At 35.5% G+C, this 13,331-nt stretch overlaps 1 long non-coding RNA gene across 1 annotated transcript; it reads right to left on the bottom strand.

The window, feature by feature from the left end:
• Positions 1–9,445: 9,445 nt before the first annotated feature.
• LOC138371364 (uncharacterized) lies at positions 9,446–10,489 on the bottom strand. The gene is made up of 2 exons (XR_011230415.1): positions 10,209–10,489; positions 9,446–9,531 (listed from the first exon to the last, which is right to left on the bottom strand). It is a non-coding gene; the product is annotated as an uncharacterized lncRNA (long non-coding RNA).
• Between the last annotated feature and the right edge of the window lie 2,842 nt (positions 10,490–13,331).

Raw genomic sequence — 13,331 nt, 5'->3', positions numbered from 1 at the left:
ACATAAGAACATAAGAACAAAGGTAACTGCAGAAGGCCTATTGGCCCATTCGAGGCAGCTCCTATTCTATAACCACCCAATCCCACTCATATACTTGTCCAATCCGCGCTTGAAACAATCGAGGGACCCCGCCTCCACCACGTTACGCGGCAATTGGTTCCACAAATCAACAACCCTGTTACTGAACCAGTATTTACCCAAGTCTTTCCTAAATCTAAACTTATCCAATTTATACCCATTGTTTCGTGTTCTGTCCTGTGTTGATACTTTTAATACCCTATTAATATCCCCCTTGTTATGTCCATTCACCCACTTGTAAACCTCTATCATGTCGCCCCTAACTCTTCGCCTTTCCAGTGAATGCAACTTAAGCTTTGTAAATCTTTCTTCATATGAAAGATTTCTAATTTGGGGAATTAACTTAGTCATCCTACGCTGGACACGTTCAAGTGAATTTATATCCATTCGATAATATGGCGACCAAAACTGAACTGCATAATCTAAATGGGGCCTAACTAGAGCAAGATATAGCTTGAGAACCACACCAGGTGTCTTGTTACTAACGCTGCGATTAATAAATCCAAGTGTCCGATTTGCCTTATTACGAACATTTATGCATTGATCCTTTTGTTTTAAATTCTTACTAATCATAACTCCCAGATCCCTTTCGCAATCCGACTTCGCAATCACAACACCATCTAGCTCGTATCTTGTAACTCTATCATCATTACCTAACCTCAGAACTTTACATTTATCAGCATTAAACTGCATCTGCCAATCCTTTGACCATTTCAAAACCCTATCTAGATCAACTTGAAGTGATAGTGAGTCCTCCTCCGAATTAATTTCCCTACCGATTTTCGTATCATCGGCAAATTTGCAAATGTTGCTACTCAAACCTGAATCTAAATCATTTATATATATTATAAACAACAGAGGTCCCAGGACAGAGCCTTGAGGCACTCCACTTACAACATTTTCCCACTCTGACTTGATTCCATTTATACTAACTCTCTGTTTCCTTTGGTATAGCCATGTCCTAATCCAGCTTAATATAGCACCCCCAATACAATGAGACTCTATCTTTTTAATCAGTCTTTCATGTGGCACTGTATCAAAAGCTTTGCTAAAGTCAAGGTATACAACATCGCAATCTTTACCACTATCAACTGCCTCAACAATGCTAGAATAAAAAGATAACAAATTTGTTAAACATGAACGGCCATTTATAAAACCATGTTGCGACTCAATTATTAATTTATGTTTTTCAAGATGAAGACGAATTTTATTTGCTATTATAGATTCGAGTAACTTTCCCACAATAGACGTTAGGCTAATTGGTCGATAGTTAGACGCAAGTGATCTATCTCCTTTCTTAAAAACTGGTATCACATTAGCAACTTTCCAAAACTCTGGCACTCTGCCTGACTCTATTGATTTATTAAATATGGTTGACAGTGGGTCACAAAGCTCCTCTTTGCATTCTTTAAGCACCCTAGCAAACACTTCATCCGGCCCTGGGGATTTGTTTGGTTTGAGTTTTACTATTTGTTTAAGAACATCCTCCCTGGTAACTGCTAAACTCGTCAACCTGTCCTCGTCCCCACCCACATAGACTTGTTCGGCTGAAGGCATATTGTTAAGTTCCTCTTTAGTAAATACAGATACAAAATATTTATTAAAAATACTACTCATCTCTTCATCACTATCTGTTATTTGACCTGTCTCAGTTTTTAATGGACCTATCCTTTCCCTAGTCTTAGTACGATATAACTGAAAAAACCCTTTAGGATTTGTCTTTGCTTGCCCTGCTATGCGAACTTCATAGTTTCTTTTTGCTTTCCTTATCTCTTTTTTAACATTTCTAACCAGTTGTACGAATTCCTGTTCTAAAGTGACCTCCCCATTTTTAATCCTTTTGTACCAAGCTCTCTTTTTACCTATAAGGTTCTTCAAATTCTTTGTTATCCACTTTGGGTCATTAGTATACGATCTATTCAATTTGTATGGTATACTACGTTCCTGTGCTTTGTTTAGAATATTCTTAAATAAGTTATATATTGAATCCACATCGAAATCCCCATTTAAGTCACCTATCGCTGGGTTCATGTCTCGCTCCAAGACCGGCCCACACCCCATACCCAAGCCTTTCCAATCAATTTGACCCAAAAAATTTCTTAGGCTATTAAAATCAGCTTTTCGAAAATCTGGCACTTTAACAGAATTTTCTCCTACTGGTCTATTCCATTCTATGCTAAATCTGATTTCTTTGTGATCACTGCTCCCTAGCTCACTCCCTATTTCGATGTCATTAATTTGCGTTTCCCTGTTAGTTAACACTAAATCTAAAATATTATTTTCCCGTGTTGGTTCCTTAATGTGTTGCATAAGAAAGCAATCGTCAATTAATTCTAGAAAATCTTCTGCTTCACTATTCCCTGTTTTGTTCAACCAGTTTATTCCGCTAAAATTAAAGTCACCCATGACATAAATACTGTTAGATCTAGATGCTCTAGATATTTCATCCCATAGATGCTTTGCTTCCATTCTGTCTAAATTTGGTGGCCTATATATTACTCCTATTATAATATTATTAGCTTTTTCGTTTAATTCAATCCAAATAGTTTCTGTGTGTGGCTCTGTTTTGATTCCCTCTTTGAGACTACATTTCAAATTGTCCCTAACACAATGTGCGCCCCATTGTGGGTACACAATGAGTTCATTTGTACTCCATACTCATCATCAAGAAGTGTATTTTACCAGCATTGTAATATAAATTAAGAATAAAAGCTTAACTGGATTACAGACCCATAATCAAAATAAGAGTCATCACTAATTATCATGACAAATTCTCTAGGCTACACTTCCGCCTTCGACAAGCTGCCGCCGGATGTGGGTATAGTTTATTGTACACCCCCGCACCCCCAGTCCTGGAAGGGCGGGCATTGGGATGTGGACATGTGTACCATTATTCCCCCCCCCCCCACACACACACTCGATCCTCTCCTGTTAATAATAATACTAATAATAATAAAAATTAAAAATAATAACGTTAATAAATATTATAATTAAAACACTTACTGTAATACCCTAGTGCTTGAATGAAGGTGAAGGAAAGACCCAATAAATGTGTAAGTGTATTAAAAACCAAATTTTCGTTGGGTGAGCTGGCAGGTGAGCACCACTTGCCAGCTCACCCAGTAATGAACATCACCTGCACACTGCACCGAACCACTTGCCAGCAGGTGCAGAAGTACGATGGAGAGAGCAAAGTATACCATATTTCAAGTATAATATTAAAGATATATTTAGGATTTAATGTTTTCGTATAAAGTTTCAATAATACCTTTATTTGATTTTTTTGTATTATTTTCTACCACAGACGTGGCCACACATTAACAATGCTAACCATCATATATACATTTTCTTCAGTCCGCCATGGACTCTAACCCTTTCCACTACCGCCCACAAGATGGGTATATGGTGCATAATATAAGAACTAAACTAACTCCATTGATAGGGTTAGAGATTTGTTAAACATATAGTTCAGGGATTTATTGAACAATCAACCACATAAGGTGATTGTAGTGTTTTTAAAATGCTAGGCTAAGCTACATACGTAAATACATAAATACACAGATTTACGTATGCCCTACATAAAGTGTTCGATGTGTCTTTTACATAGTGTCATTAACGTGCATTTACAAAGGTGAAATTGAATTCTGAACACATACATACACATATATTTGTCTCTTTTACTCTGACAAGGTGAGATAACTGATAGAGAAACTAGTGTGCAATTAAGCACTTAATCACTGAAGGTGATTAAGGTGCTTTCACAAGCTCAGGTTATAGAGTTACATCACATACATTCATTGTATAATTGATACGTTACATCGTCAATCTAGGGTACAAGTTCAATATATCATCAAGTGTTCCAGTACTCAAATAGTAATTACACAGTTTAGCATAGCGCTTCATTCATGTATGTAAGAGAGAAGATTGTTCAAATATATTACATGCACATCCGGTACATCGTCCACCTTCTTCTACAGAACCGTCGGTATAGCACTGATACACATCGTTACCCATACTCTGAGTACTTTCAGTGATGCTTCACAGTGTTAACTGTTTTAATAATGTAGAGTGTACATTATCTTTCTTGGGTGCATTTACAAAATCAACTGCTAGATCCAAGTTATCCCATGGAGTAATTGGTTGATTAATCGTTAATTGAGTTGGGTACATATTTAATATTTTGATGGAGTTGGCTACCTTGTAGAACCAAAATGCATTCACGCCGAAAACTGTGCTAATAGACAAAATTATGGTAGAGATATGGGTCTATAATTATCTGAGTGTGCTTTGGGGATGGGAACAATGACACTGTCCAATCATCAGGTAATACTCCTTCACTTAAACTCATTCTGTACAACACTAAAAGTGGATTACCTGGTACTTGTGAGACTAATCTCAGTAAACTGTAAGTAATACCGTCCTCTTCAGGAGCAGTTGACTTATTTGATTGTGCAACACAGCCTTCCCGGCTTGGTGCCTTCTTTGGTAATTACTTATCAAAGGCAGCTCCATACGAGGAGCTGCCTCGTATGGGCCAATAAGTCTTTTGCAGTTACCTTCATTCTTATGTTCTTACTTACATTTACTGATCTTTATCATCATCATCATCATTTACAGAAAGAAATTAACATAAAAAGTAGTCATTTTAATACACAAAACAGAAGTAGATATTATGTAAATTATGATGCAGGATAGGATCACTATTAAGAACTTAATTATAAACCACAATATGTTTTATATCGTCAGAAATTCTGATACATACCATATATTTTCAAATATTTACAATTAAAGTATTTATTTAGGAAATAAGTATTTTAGTTACCCTAGTTAGCTCTGAGAACACACATTGTTGCAGCAAGAATTTATTCCCACTAATCTGAGCGATGCTAATGACCCATTGGACTTGTCATGAACAACAATCAACTACAGCACCATCTATATCAGAAGATATTCAAAATATTCTTGATGTCATTCAAATTGTCAATACGAGAACAGAATACATAAGAGTTAGTTTAGTGATGTCAAAGGAATCATATTGACTGACCGAGCCCCATTGTAAATATCCGTGGCTTCCTGACCATAAAGGTACCGCCGCGGATAAGGGTAAGGAGGGTACCGTCGAGGGTAAGACACCGGATGTACCCCATATACAAGCCACACTAGCTATTAGTTCATATAAGCTGACAACTTACCCAAATAAACATTACTTCCTAATTATATATATATATATATATATATATATATATATATATATATATATATATATATATATATATATATATATATATATATATATATATATATATATATATATATATATATATATATATATATTATGTAAATTATGATGCAGGATAGGATCACTATTAAGAACTTAATTATAAACCACAATATGTTTATATATATATCCTACTCACACTCATCCTAGCACAGTAATTTATTGTGCAACCCATACCCATCCTGTTACCAATAGTTTGTGCAACCCATGCTCATCCTGTTACCTTTAGTTTATTGTGAAACCCATACTCATCCTATGAATGGTAATTTATTATGCACCTCATACTCATCCTGTGAGTCATAGGACATTGTGGAACCCTTTCTCATCGTGTGAATCTTTGTTTACTTTGCTTTCCATACTCTGCTCTCCGATAGTTTCTTGTGCAACCCATACCCATGATGTGAGTGGTAGTTTATTGTGTACCCTATACTCATCCTGTGAGTATAGGGTACACAATGAGTTCATTTGTACTCCATACTCATCAAGAAGTGTATTTTACCAGCATTGTAATATAAATTAAGAATAAAGGCATAATCTTATTATGTACCCATAATAAAAATAAGAGCCATCACACTATAATTTTCATGACAAACGGCCTAGACTCCACTTCCGCCTTCGACAAGCTGCTGCCGGAGGTGGGTATAGTTTATTGTACACTCCCGCACCCCCAGTCCTGGGAAGAGGGGCATTCGAATGTGGACATATGAACCATTACCCCCAACCCTTCCCTCTTAATAATAATTGAAACACTACACTACACACTATATGTTCATTTAATATTTCAAGTATAAGACTCAAGATATATTTAGGATTTAACGATTTAACATTGTCTCAATCATACCTTTATTGCACTTTATCATCATTATTTACAGAAAGAAATTAACATAAAAATGTAGTTAATTTTAACATACAAAACCGAATTTGAACATTGTTAATTTTGATGCAGGATCACTATTAATAAGAACTTAATTATAAACCACAATATGTTGTATATCATCAGAAATTTGGAAACATAATATATATATATATATATATATATATATATATATATATATATATATATATATATATATATATATATATATATATATATATATATATATAAATGGAAATTTAGCACATTTAAATAATGTTATTAAGCTTAAGAATAAATTACATAAAATTAACATAGTAAAATGACTGGGATACAGATGGATCAGTAATCACATTACAAGTCCAATTATTTCCTAACTGAAGTCTGTAACGCACTATCATGTCATATTTCATAATACAAATTAGGTAAGAGATATGCAATATCAACACAAAATCGTCAGCTACTATTTCCAAAACACATTTATTATATAGCATTAAACTGCTCTTTCACTTCGGGGGCGCTTACGCTGATATGGTTTTTTATCCAATTTATCCAATTCCAATTTATCTTAAGTTCCGACTCAGCGACGAGCCATGAACAACAAGAGCCTTTGACCCAGTTTCCGCCAAGGTTATAAATTAACGGTCGTAATGTAAACCGAAAATATAAATGATACATACATTGATTTCAGTACTGTAATATACCAGTTATTGGAGAGTTGAGAAGCGGGACCAAGAAATGCAGAATCTCAATAACCGAAAGAACAATTAGGTTGTACTGAAATTAACGTGGTGATTTATATAGTCTGTAAACAAGTACTATATCTATAAAATATAAAACTTATTTTAATTATCCTGCACTTCAAGAGACCACAAGCATTCTTACTCTCATTTATTTTTGTAGCAGAAATGTTTTGTCTATATTTATTTTATGGAAATTAGTGGTGTTTGAGCAAGCTAATCAACGTCAAAAATGTTTACGTTGTTGTTCTTCATCTGTAGTACTGAGCTCTACACATATGGGTAGCTTTGCCGCAGGCTGTTTACTGCTCTGAGAAATAAACATAAATCATCATGCCTGGAGCCCGCGGTGCCCGGCGCCTTGCTGTGGGAAGTCAGAGATGTTTATGATTCTGGTCTAGGAATACCGTGGGATTTCACCAAAATGTGTTGTATACAATGAAATGATTATACATTGCTATGTTGTGAACATTGTATACAGTACCTCAAGATATAAATCCCAAACCACTTAACTAGCTACCAGATACCTAATTAATTCCCTACTCTCTGTAAATGTCTTCCTGGTGTGTGTGTGTGTGTGTGTGTGTGTGTGTGTGTGTGTGTGTGTGTGTGTGTGTGTGTGTGTGTGTGTGTGTGTGTGTGTGTGTGTGTGTGTGCGTGTGTGTGTGCGTGTGTGTGTGCGCGTGTGTGTGTGTGCGTGTGTGTGTGTGCGTGTGTGCGTGTGTGTGTGTGCGCGTGTGTGTGTGTGTGTGTGTGTGTGTGTGTGTGTGTGTGTGTGTGTGTGTGTGTGTGTGTGTGTATACACCCACATATGTGTTGTATGTGGATGCTGAAGTTCAGTCTCTTGTCTATGTATAGGTCAAGGAACTTTCCATAATCATTATTGCTAATGTTAACATTGTGTATCTGAAGTTGAATTTGGTTTCAGGATTTACTTTCGAACAAAAATAGTAGTTGGTCTTTTTTATGTTTGATGTGAGTTTGTTAGTTTACATCCATGAGTGGACTTTTTAAATCTATTATTTTCATTATTATATAGTGCGTTTGGGTTGGGGTCTGAATAGAGGAAGGTAGCATCGTCAGCACTTATGTTTACACTTATTGGAAGTATCTAAGTATCAACTAAAGTATCTTCACACTTGACTTAAACTTTAGTAGCTATTTTCTGGACCATTCCTCAAGTTTCGGAGGTCAACGAAGATGGAATTCACATGAAATGGCTTATGTTACCATCACTAATAATGTTGTGTTTTCTGTCTAGCTTCAGACACGGTTATGTTACAATTGTGTCTTAAAGAGTTGCGCGCAATTAAGCATGATAGAAATCACTTACAATTAATGCAGGATGGTAGAAAATCACTTACAATTAATGCATCAAGTTTGGAGACTTGAATTGAAATTGAAATTGAAATAAGTTTATTGAGGTAAAATACACACAAATGGATGAGGTAGCTCAAGCTATTCTCACCCCGTTCAGTATATCGTGTTAATACATACATAGACACACACACTTGTACACATTTTAGTGTAACAAGCAAGGCAAATAGTTCTGTCTGATGGGTAGAGGCAACTGCACTTGCAGCTGCACCCGTGTGGCGGTGTAGGAAACCATCAATGTATATGATTTGAGAGAGAGAGAGAGAGAGAGAATGATCTGTGGACAGAGCATCAATATGGCGTAAGGTATTGGGCTTTGCCTCAAGATGAAGCATAATAAAGAACCCGAATATCAGGAGAAAAAATTACATTAAAAACTGTCCACATGATACATATATATAATCATGTTTTAAACATTTTAATTGTATTATTTGCATATATATATATAATTAGGAAGTAATGTTTATCTGGGTAAGTTGTCAGCTTTTATGAACTAATAGCTAGTGCGGCTTGTATATGGGGTACATCCGGTCTCTTACCCTCGACTGCGGCGGTAACTTTATGGTCAGGAAGCCAAAAATATTTATAGTTCAAGTTCAAGTATGTTTATTGAGACAAGAAAAAAATACATCTCAAAGGGATAGAGTAACTTAGGCTATTTCTACCCCCTCTACTTCAAGTCCCTCAAGGGGCGCACAAATTCAGTAAGTACAAATAGACAATTAACATTACAAGAATCCCATTTAACATTGCAGGTTAATATAGTAAGTACAGCATACAATTGTTACACTCTTGGGGCAAAATTTTTGTAGCTCCTAAGTATACTGTCTATCATACCATTATCACACATACAAACAATTTGATGTGGTACATTACTTATTTCCTTATTTCTATAGTTATCAATAAGTTGACACTCTAATACATAATGTTCTAAGGTGTGGGCGTGCGGCATACTACATAATTTACACTCCTTATCTTTTTCACTGACATCAACTCCGTATTGCCAGATATATTTGTATCCTAATCTTAATCTCATGTAAATTGAATCCTTCCAAGTTGACTTTCCTTTATCATAGGTGAAGGACGAGTTTGTATTTATTACTGAATAATTCTTAAGTGTGTTACTACTATCCACTATTGCCATTCTTTTTATCATTTCTTCATCTTCATTTCCTCTTATTATTCCTCTTACATCTGTCTTCATTCTGAAATAAAAACCTTTGACGTTACTTTGCATATATGTACATTAATTATAAAATTGATTGGCTTGTGTGCAGGCCTTCACACTCCCTGAGCGAGCCATCAAGTAACTATAAAAAGGCATATATCTTCACTTTCACTTCAGTTATATTTATACCAAAGTATTAACATGCAGCTTATATGTCTTTCTGATGACATAAAAAAACTTCGTTTTTTATGTCATAAAAAACTTCGTTTTTTATAATATATAGATTCAATTAACATTGATTTTCAAAAGGTCATAGTTCCCATCGAAAGGGAGAGCGTCGGCCAAGAAGCCTTGTTTAAAATATGAATATTTTTCCTCTCTAATAAGGTATAATCTCTGTGATGCATTAACACAAACTATTTTATATCTGCCTTTCTGATAACATATATAAATATAATCTTTATTTGTGAATATTTGTTAATTAAGCAATATATCAGAGAGCGTGTAGGGTTCGGTGTTCTATGAACGAAAAGGACTGGAGTAGTTTAAATAGCGAACGCATACCAACGAATAACGCTAGTATCTATATAACAAATTTATTGTCATGTGGAATTGATTTAACTTCCAGACACTTTTTTTTAATAAATATTAAATATTTTGTGGCTGTTTATGAAAAATATTATTATAAATACACATTCTACTTGTTAATATTACCAATTAAATTTGCGACAATTTGAGCCATGAAATACGACGACTGGATCACTGTGTACAGGAGGCTGTTATGGCAGCAAACACTCTCCAGGCGACCATATATCTTGGATAAGTCGCTCCACACAATTGTCGCTTGGACCGTCGACTTCCTATGGCGTCACCTCTCACATATTTACGTCTCATTTCGTTATGAAATTAGATTATTTCAGAGAAAAAATAGGTTTGATCATGTTCTACGTGTAGCACCAACATTATAGTAAGTAAATATACCATATTTCTTCATTACTTACGTAATGCTAATACGTTTTGGGTAGTTTTGGCCTGATTTGGGATGATTGGGGTAATTCTATGGACCCGGAAGAAGTTGTATCATTGATGGTTACATATTGGTGTCTGTCACTAAGATAGGATCGGATGTAGTCAAGGGCAAGGCCTCGGATTCCATAATGCTGGAGTTTAAGTAAGAGGTAGTTGTGATTAACAGTATCAAAGGCTTTTCTTAGGCCAATGAAGAGTCCAATCGGAAACTCATTTTTGTCAAGGGCTGAGTAGATAATGTCAAGGAGACTAATGATTGCATCATTGGTACTCTTTTGGGACCGGAAGCCAAACTGGCAGGGGCTGAGTATGTCGAATTTTACGAGGTAGGAATAGAGCTGTTTGTAAATGATTTTTTCAAATATTTTTGATAGAATGGGTAGATTTGATATTGGTCTATAATTGTTTATGTCCGCCGGATTGCCTCCTTTATGGACTGGCGTTACTCTTGCTTTTTTGAGGATATCAGGGAAGGTGTGACACTCTATAGATTTGTTGAACAGTAGTGCTATGGGTGGGGCAAGGGCATGGGAGGCTCTCTTGTACACAATGGATGGAATTTCACTGGTGTTCCCTGCCTTGGTTTTTAGAGAGTGTATGATGGACACAACATCTGCCGGGCTGATTGGTGAAAGGAGAAGAGAGTTTGGATAGCTGCCTGAGAGATATGTGTTAATATGTGTCTGAGTCTGTGGGATTTTACTGGCAAGATTAGCACCAACCGATGAAAAGAAACTATTAAATTCATTTGCCATTTCTAAATCAGTTGACGGTATATCCCCATCCTTGTAGAGTTTTATTTGGTTATGTGAGTGTTGTTTAGTTCCTAGGATACTAGAGATAGTTTTCCAAGTGTTTTTCATGTTGCCTTTTGCTTCATTGAATCTAATCACATAATATGCAAGTTTTGCCTTTCTTATGATACTGGTAAGCATTGATGAGTACCTTTTAGCTACTTCCTTTGAAACTAGGCCAATCCTAACTTTCTTTTCATATTCATGTTTCTTGTTGATTGAGTTGAGAATGCCACTTGTGAGCCATGGATTGTTTAATCTTTTGTCAGTTACTTGCTTTGTAAGAAGGGGACAATGAAGGTTGTAGAGGCTTAGAGTTTTGGAGAGGAAGAGGTTAGCTAATGAATTTATATCATGGGTATTATTGAATTCAGAATCCCAGTTAATATTGTGAAGTGCCTCTGTAAGATTGTCTAAAGCTGATTCACTGTGTAGCCTAAATGAAAGTTTCTTGCTTTTTGGTGGTGTTATGTCCATGTTAGCTATGAGAAAGGTAGGATAGTGGTCAGTTGTTCTGTCGTAGATTATACCAGATACAAGGGGAGCTGTTATGTTTGTCCATATGTGGTCCAAGGTAGTGGCTGATGTTTGAGTGACTCGGGTAGGTTTGGTGATAGTGGGGATTAGCATACAGGAGTTCATGCTGTTAAGGAAATAGTCAACTTGAGAGCAGTTTTGTTGACCCAGGTCAATATTAAAGTCTCCTCCCAGAATGATGTGGTTTTTGTTGAGATTGTTGTTTATAATAAGATTCCTTAGGTTGTCTGAGAAAGAAGCTATGTTAGTATTAGGAAATCTATAGATAGCTCCAATAGTCAAAGAGGATTTAAGGGATTTAATTGTAAACTGAGCAAAAGTATATTCACAGTAGTCATCTCTGTCACTAATAACACTGTTGCAGATAAATGTATCTCGGTAATATATAGCTGTGCCACCACCTTTTTTATTAGGCCTACAGTTATGAATGGCTTTATAACCAGCTAAGTTGTAGAGTTGGGTATAGTCTTTATTTAGCCAAGTTTCTGTTAAAATAATGAACGATAGGTTAGTACCTAGTGCTGTGAGTAGTGCATTTAAATCGTCAAAATGTTTACCAAGTGATCTAACATTTTGGTTATAAACTGATAGATAGGTGCTATTTTGGAGTTTGTTTTTAGCCTGGTGTGCTGTGAAATACTTACAATAATGATGATTAATGTGCTGGTTGGTATAGATATGAGACAGAAGATTTTGATCAGGATCAATATCAGTGTGCATAGAGATGCAGAGGGATCACGATACAAGATACACGATAAAGCAAAACACAAGAATAAGAGCAGATACAATAAAATAGTAACAATTTAGAAGTAAAATAAAGATCCAATAGATAGCCAGGGAGGACACAGAAGTTACATAAAATAAAACACAAAAAATCAGTAGAGACTGACAATATAAATGTAAAATAAAAAATAATAAGAAAAATAATAATCATAAAAAAAAAAAATGATCTTGAAGATAATTAGCTTAGTAATGGTTAATTAACAGGGAAATAAAAAGCCCTAGGTTTAGTGACAAGGGGATTAACTAAGAACAAATAATTAAGAGTATAAAACAGGCAAAGATGACAAACAAAAAATAAAGTAAAAATTAAAATAAAAATAAAAATAAACACCTTTGGAAAGGAAAGGCAGAGCTTAAGTACACTTTGGTAGTATGTGAGACTACAAATTATGTTCTGGTTATTCAGCTGATATCCCACAGTCATCCAGGAAAGAAGTGAGGTGTGCTTCAGTGGTTATGACATAAGTTTTTCCAGAGTCAGTCTTCCTAGCTATTATTTTACCATCGCGCACAAAACAATGTTTAATAGCAGTGGATCTATTGCGAATTCCACGTAGTTTAAATAAGAGATTTTGTCTGAATCTGGTAAGACATTCGTTCACATAAACCTTGGATTTCCTAGCGACTGCAGCAGTGATAAGGTCTGACTTGCGGGAGCAGCTATCTAACTTCACGCGTATCCTTCTGTTGTTTG

Source organism: Procambarus clarkii, chromosome 35 (genome assembly GCF_040958095.1).
Source record: "Procambarus clarkii isolate CNS0578487 chromosome 35, FALCON_Pclarkii_2.0, whole genome shotgun sequence".
Taxonomy (NCBI): domain Eukaryota; kingdom Metazoa; phylum Arthropoda; class Malacostraca; order Decapoda; family Cambaridae; genus Procambarus; species Procambarus clarkii.
The sequence above is the reverse complement of the archived record's forward strand: the minus strand, read 5'-3'. Positions and strand labels throughout refer to the sequence as shown.